This window comes from Ostrinia nubilalis, assembly GCF_963855985.1.
Source record: "Ostrinia nubilalis chromosome W unlocalized genomic scaffold, ilOstNubi1.1 SUPER_W_unloc_1, whole genome shotgun sequence".
NCBI lineage: Eukaryota > Metazoa > Arthropoda > Insecta > Lepidoptera > Crambidae > Ostrinia > Ostrinia nubilalis.
In genome coordinates this window covers 164,074-172,488 of record NW_026973566.1, presented here as the reverse complement: position 1 = coordinate 172,488, position 8,415 = coordinate 164,074, and positions in this window count along the sequence as shown.

Here is an 8,415-nt window from a genome sequence, read left to right as displayed (position 1 = left end):
TCTAAAATCATTCTAATGTCTGCAAAATGCCTAGGAAGTAATCAAATAAAGTATTTTAATTTAATAATGGGTTTTTGGGTTCTTCTAAAATACAATAAAAATACTAAAATTGTTGCGATAACTATTTAAAAGTAACCAATAATCGTATAAAATACAATATAAATTCTAAAATCATTACATTCGGCCATCCGACACCGTGATGCCTCCCGGCATTCACGTCTAATAAGGATTTATTCTAAAATCATTAATATTACTTTTCAAAACAATGTGGAGCATATACAGGGTGACTTTTGTATCAGTATCCAAATTTTAATATAATAATCTATGAAGCGAAAGACAAAACACGTATTTTTTATTTTTGTATCGTCCAGTACAAAAATGTCAAAATAAAGCACCCAGAAACAGTCTGAAAAAACACTTACACCGTGGTCACGGCTCACTCGCTTACGCACGCACACACGTACGCGCCTGCCCGCGCCGCATTTCATTCATTGCGATACGATTTATAAGTTGTCGATTTTCCCTTCATACTTTCACGGGCTTAGGACCGTCAAAATGCAAAAGATTTCAAAGTGGTAATTAGTTTTAATTAAACAGACTTACTAATTTATGGTAGAAAAATTAAATACCTACGACAATAATTACGCTATCAAAAAGAAAATAAAATCACCGAGAGCAGTAACACTACTTTTCTTGTGTACCTATTCGGGGGTATTTATCGTTATTTTCATGTGCAATAATTGAGATTGCTTACCAAACCTACCTAACCTAACAACAAACTAACAAATTATGAGTAGTTATTTTAATAATTGCCCAAAGTGCATACCATTTTTCTCCAGACAGACTTGCACGCTTTTGTACATTGTCTTTGAGTTTATTTAAAACTACAGTGTCATTTCGCACTTCGCGTCTCGTGTAGGTACTTACCTACTTGCTCGCGGATCTCGCTTCAGTTTGCCGCTAAAATCGTTCACCGGTTTGGCACTGTTGGGTTTAGTCCTTGGTTACGAAGTCGAGGTATTCCTCTGGGCCCGGTTCAAACTCTCTCCACTTAAAATGTAGCACCGAATCATTTCATAACACTCGCGCTGCGAATACATGGTTACGTTGACCGCACGACGGAACGATCGGCGCGCGCAGTGATACGCGCGTCTCGTAATGGGTTGCGCGGGCGACTGATTGAAGCGCCGCGCGGCCAGGCCGGCCGGTCGAGCGTTGCCACACGTTGCCAGCTCTCCGCTCGACCAGCTCTCCCGCAAAATGTTTACGCGCTAAGCGCGGTAACCACACTACGTGATTAATTGGTTAGGAAAAAAATAGTTGATGTTAAAATTTGACCTACCTATTTTTTATTAAAAATGTCATCTATAAACGATACCTAATGTCAGGAAAAAATTTGGATACTGATACAAAAGTCACCCTGTATAGTAGAATGATAAACAATTCTATGACAACTTGTTAACAAGTGTTTTAACATTAATAATGCATTTTAGAAACTATATTCTTCATATTAAACCAGTAACAAATGTTATCTTGTAGGTAAGTACTTATACATTTTCACCTGATCTATATTATTCGTAATGACTTATTTTATAACCAATAACGGATATTTGCATGAAATTTAGATATTAATCGTTTTACTTTATAATTTTCTCAAAACTTCTCATATCGAATATATTGGAAACTTCTCTTTTTAAATCTAAATTTTTATTTCACATAAATACACGTCCATTAAATGTTAGTACATAATCAATTTAATTACAGTGTATCTTGCCATGACTGCCATGTGAAAGTTAGTAAGTTTATAAGAACATGTCAAAACGTTAATATTATATCCAATTATATCCATTTGTAACCGTAATCTGGCAAATAATGAATTATGGTCACGATTTATGATTACACTAAAGGTACTTTCGTCAGAATTATGTATTTCTAAGGCCTTAACATAATTTTCTTCTCTACAAATTTTCCAAGTTTTTGAAACCAATAGGTACAATTACAGTGTTCTTATATTATGTGTTTCTGAATGTCTGTGATGCTCAATTTCATCACGATTAGCGCAACATATTTGCCATCTAGCTGTACGTGGGACCACTAAAAATAATTTGGTATCAACCTTACTGTATCTGCTATTTGAAGAAATTATGATGTTTGGATGGGTTGTCGTCAGATTCTATGACTAAATTTTGGTATTTGGACTATTCGCGGAACTATTTTTTTTTTCTCTTTTTTTTAACGTGGTTCTTAAGGCAGCATAACCGGTAGAAACTTTTAAGTCCTAAAAGATAAATACACCTTTTTTTTAGCACACACACCACAGCTAGTGTCTCCAACTCATGGAAGTTGTCTTTCATCGACTAAAGTAAGTGACTGCTACAGAACATTAAAGACTTTTCTCTTTATCATCAAGATCTGACCTAAATATGATTTAAGAGTCCTGAATAATATTGATAAGCAGCTATGGATCAAGTTAGTCATCTATGGATTTCTGAACCCTTTTCCCTTTTGTAATGAGATAAGTGGTAGGTAATGGTGGTATTTGTACATTATTTTTCATCCTGACATCAAAGACTGCACGTGTACCTACGTCCTATCTCAGTCAGATTTATAGCAATACAATCGCGATAATTTCACAAAAGAGTATACAGCTTATCTAACTAACCAGAACGTGTCGGAACTAAGTCCGGGCTTAGTCATAATATCAGCTCTATCGAGAGTATCCATAGCTGAGGGGTCTTTTACAATTCGATTTACATGACATATTGGACATGCTCCAAAAAGCATTGAAGTAGCTATTAAAACATTTGCTTTAAGTGTTATTGGACTAGGCGACAAATTACTCAAAACGATTTCACCTTTGGCGTTGTGAATTAAAAAAAGGCTCTTTTAAACACCCGGTACTTGGCCCCCAGTTTAATTTATATATTAATATTATAAATGCGAAAGTAACTCTGTATACTTTCTTTCACTCTTAAACCACTGAACCGATTTTGATGAAATTTGGCATAGAGATTGAGTCCCGGGGAAGGACATACAAAACAAACAACTGTGACAAACAAAATTCCACGCGGGCGAACCCTCGGCGGAAAGCTATTCGCATTATAAAATATTAGTTTATCTAAACATCCCCTGTATGTATATATTTTTTTATCACTTGATAATATAGAACCGCCTAAGGCGGGAATCGAACCCACGGCCTTAAGCTCGCCAGGTGTCAAGTTATTCAAAAAATTTAAATCGAAAGGCAACTCTAAAAGCCAGAAACTATCCTCTGTAAAATTAGAAATAACTGGTATTCACCTGTGTCCGTCATCTTCGTGGCTCTCGAAAATATTCTGGCCAGGAATTTTATAGAATGTCAGTATTCCAAACCGTGAGAAATTGCAGTTACGTGAAGTTTTGACCAATAGACGTGTTGACACCACCAGTCAATTGACGTACTTTTAAAAACTGTTAAATCAAACTCCCATAGATTTTGTATGGCACGACAAGCAAGTGACGTCACTATTTTGTGAATTTAATCAAACTACTTTTCTTAATTACAATGCGATCAAAAACGGTAATTTACAGGTCATTTCATGGGGAATGGTGTCAAATCGTCTATTGTCAGTGAAGTCACTAACACTTCTATAACAGCGTCAATCTCATCAACATTTTTGTTTATGTACGCTCTAAACACAGAGGTATGACTGATGATTGACCACAACTTTTACAATTGGAATTGATATTGAAATGATCCGCCAAACTATACTTAGTTTCAGCATCGGTTTTGCATCAACAAGTGCACTCACTACCAACATTTAAAAGGAATTTTCATTTACCAAAACAGTCTCATATTTCTTTTTTCTGTCATTAAAATAATTACGTAAACTGTTCATCCTTTCAAGTAGTAGGATTCAAAATTTCCTCTAACAGACGTCCGTAGTTCTTAGCCAAGCCAATTAACTTTTGCAATGTCTAAGTTAAAGACAAAATTCTCTTATTTGCATTAGCTATTATAATAGCGCTCACAAAATTGTCATAAAAAAATGTAAGACTACTAAAAGAAAAACTTTAAACTTCTGCTCTTATGGAACCTTGACGTTTCATATCTTTTGCTCTACCAAAAAATGAAAAGTGACCCTAACTTAACATAACCTATCTATGAAACCTTGGTACAGGTATTAAGTTCTTTTTATAGTTACAAATTGCATGACTTTTTTTTATGACTTCTTACAGTAATAATAATATTGTGTTTATTTGAAGTCGCTAACTGATTTAGTTCTTTTAACTGATTTAGTTCTTTGAGAAAACTAAATTAGAAGAAAAACCTCACTTCACCTAGAAACAGGTCCTATCTAGGTCAGACTAATGTAATCAGAGGTCAGAATAATTCGAAATATATTTTTGAAGTGGAATTATAGATAGACAAGATATTGTACTTGGCAAAAGTACCTACCGAAAGTCCGAACCGATGACAATTTTAAAATAAACGAATCATTAATTAATTCACTTTACTTGTGTAAAAATATTTTCTTTCAAATGTATTTTTTAGCACATTTACTTTAACGTTCCTTTATCATTATAATCGAATAATTTATTATTTTAATTATTACTATTAAAGATTTACTACATAAGCTAATATTCCCATTTTACTGTAGGTATGCGTAATATTCAATAATGTGTGCGCAATAAAAAAGACTACCAATGAAAAAAATACTTTTCTTCACTAGAGTCTATCAGAAATTTTACGAACCACATGTGGCACTGCTCTTTCAGTAGAGCTGGAAGAAGATGAGCTCCTTCGCGTATTTTTCTTCAACCTTGGCCCCATAGAAGACGATCGTGGTGGCGCCTTCTTACTGGACGACGACGACAACTTCTTCCGCTTAGCACGCTTATTTCATCGTCAGCTGACGGTATACGAGCTCCATCTTCAGTCGTCGTTGTACTCAACTGTGAAATAAAGTACTCGACGAAATAAACTGTGTCTGACCAGCATCAACTCAACATCATATGGAAGCTATGATCATGTTATATTAAGCAAAAGTTTGATTCATTTCTTTTCCAAAAATCTAAATCTCAAAAATGAATCTAAAAAATCTTTTGTTTGACAATTAATATTATGCTCCCTGAGCAAAGTGTAGTAAAATACCATTGTGACATGTTTCTATTATACTTATGCATCACAAATAAAGATTTTGTATTTATATTTCTATTTTATTCAGTGCGACCTACACACACAACTCATGTGACAACTGGACGGCTTCCTTGTTATGTCAGCAATAGAAGGCTTTTTATTCTAGAGACATCCTAAACAATGGGGCCCTTAAGGCGCATCTAGCCTGGTAAACTGGAGGCACGTCTAGCCTCGTCATACTAAGTCATAGTCATAGTCCAAGGCACGTCTAGCCTAATAAACTGGAGGCGTGTCTAGCCTCGTTATATTTAGTCATATTCAAAAGCGCATCTAGCCTGATAAACTAGAGGAATGTCTAGCCTCGTTATACTAAGTCATAGTCATGGTCATAGTCATAGTTATAGTCAAAGTCAAAGTCAAAATATCTTCATTCGTTTAGACTAATTAATAGTACTTACAAATGGTCGAATATTTTGTTCTTAAGGAACCTCTACATGTCTCATACTTAGTCATAGTCAATGGCGCATCTAGTCTGATAAACTGAAGGCGCGTCTAGCCTTGTTTTAAAAATAACTATTTCATGCATTAAACGAAATATTCATACGTTTTTCTACTTGAACTTTTAAAATCAATTACTTTTTAACCAAATAAATAAAAACGTACCTTATGAGCTGTAGATCACGTACCACTTCTGAGTTGTAATGAAACACTCTTGTAGGTTGTTCTAACTTGTATTTCAGCACCACTGATTTACACAATTCCGACATTATGACGTCATCTTAATAGTACCTCTTGCTTTGAACGCTCAAATCGAACTGACTGTCCAGCGGCATGCCAGCGATAAGGTAACTTCCCCTTCCATGAGTGAAAGTCGACCGGTTCAAAACGACTTATCGACGGCATGCCCCGGAACTAGTCAAATGCAATACTTATTTCATAATTAGCTGTTTTTTAATTTTTAAAATACTAAAATGTATACAATAAAAATCTAAAATAATTAAATTAAATAATAAATATGAAATAATTGGATGTAATACACAATAAATTCTAAAATCATTCTAATGTCTGCAAAATGCCTAGGAAGTAATCAAATAAAGTATTTTAATTTAATAATGGGTTTTTGGGTTCTTCTAAAATACAATAAAAATACTAAAATTGTTGCGATAACTATTTAAAAGTAACCAATAATCGTATAAAATACAATATAAATTCTAAAATCATTACAGTTGTTTGTTGTTTGTTATTTCTATGTTTGGTTTCGTAATGTTTTGCTTTTAAAAGATTTACTCCATTTTGCTGTTTATTATATACTAACTTTTCTTACTTTTATATTTATGCGGATTTTACTTAAGATTTTACTTATTTTAACTAAATATTTATGCAGATATGACTTTAAATTTAATTTCAAGTTTTTATTATTTATACTTTTATAATTTAGCTGTTTTTCCAAATTTTTGTTCAGTTTTATTTATTTACAGGGAACATTACACATCTAAAGTGTTTTGACCATATTATCATAATATGGTATTAACACTTTACTTTTTTGTGCCGTTGACCTGAAATATTTTTGACAAAGTTTTATATCTAAAATTGTGCAATTTGGTCATCAAATTGACTCCAATTTTGTTGTTACGAAAATTTATTTGAATTTGAAGCTTTTTAAATTTTTGGCCTAATATTTTGTATGCAATTGGAGTCAGTAGAATTTAGAGATTACAGGACCTAATAATGTTACCTAACCACCTAACTTGGTTCAAAAGGAGTCTTCGGTAGTCCCACATCGCAGCGAGCTGGGTGGTAATCCCCGGGGATCTTAACTGTATGCCACTGTGGACCTAGCCAGCGCATCCCACCGCCTGCGCACTGGGCAGTCGCTGCTAAAGGCGTTGTGCGCGACGTGCTCCGCTTTGGCTCGCTGGCAGTTCCGGCACGAAGGTGCCCCGCCAGCGAGCTTCCGGCGCAGTCGGTGCTCATGTGCGGGCCTCCACAGTGGCTACAGACATCGGCGGACTCTGTGCAAAATCTTTTGCTGTGGCCGTATCCCAGACACTTAGTACACTGCACTAGCGGTGACTGGTCGGCCACGCGGATTTTATTTATTTATTTTATTTATTTAAAACAAGTTACATAGCATTTATATTAATGATAACTATTGACGGTGTCACTAAAACCAGTTTTGGTTTTACTGTGCACCGCTGATTCGACATCAGACTCAATCATTCAGAGCATATTATAAAGTTAAATATTTTACTGCGCGCGAGTACCACTCCGGTCGATCATTATGATGACGCGGTGCTATCATGTCTTGTTAGCTCACACGGGGTGATTTTTTGCGTTTTAGTTTCAGTTATTTCTGCTGTGTGAGACAAGGCTAAGAAATAATGCTTAAGTTTAGTTTTTATGTTTTGGACCGTTATTTCACTTTTAATGTAGCGGGTAATTCATTGATTAATTTAGGTATTTGATATTGCAATAATTGTTTTCCATATACATTTTTGTAGTCAGGCAAAAGAAGCGTAGTGTTTTGTGTGCTACGTGTTTTGTCACTACGGTAGACATATACAGGGTGTCCCGTAATGTAACGTCAAGCCGGAACTGGGTGTTGAGGCAAGTTGTGCTGGTTATCAGAAAAATATAAAAAAAAATCTATGTGGCATATTTTAAAAATAATAGGCATTTAAAAAAAATCAAAAAATTCTACTCCAGGTGACGGTCCTTTTACTCGTGTTGCCATAAATCTTCACTTTTTCCAAAATTTTTTTTTGTTATGTAACCCTGAATAATGCTTCTCTAAATTGTTATCAAAATTACAAAACCAGCTGCTCCAACTTGGATGAAAAAAATACATTATTCCCAAAAAAAATATCAAAATAAAAATTTTGCTTAGTTTTAACTGACTGTACTGAAAAAAAATTGTAGGTACTTCGCGAGTGTGGCAAGTGACGTCATAATTTGGCGCATTTAGTAAGGATTCCAAAATGGTATAACACTTTGTAAAATCTTGCTGTAATTGTCAACAATTTTTGTTTATTGGAAATAATCCCGTTTTTAACTTTATCTACCTTGGTTAAAAATATTATTCTAATGTGCCCAAAATTCAAGTTTCTGGCTTAAGTGAGGTGGAGAAGCCATTTTAAAAGGTATGAGCGGGACGGAGAGGGCCATCTTACCAAGCAGGGATGTTATGGATATCCGTAACCGTAACCGAAACTGATTCAAAAGTTACGGATAGTTTCGGATAAAGGCCAAACTGCAAAACTCTATGAAATCTGCAGTATACACGCCGCAGCTGCAAT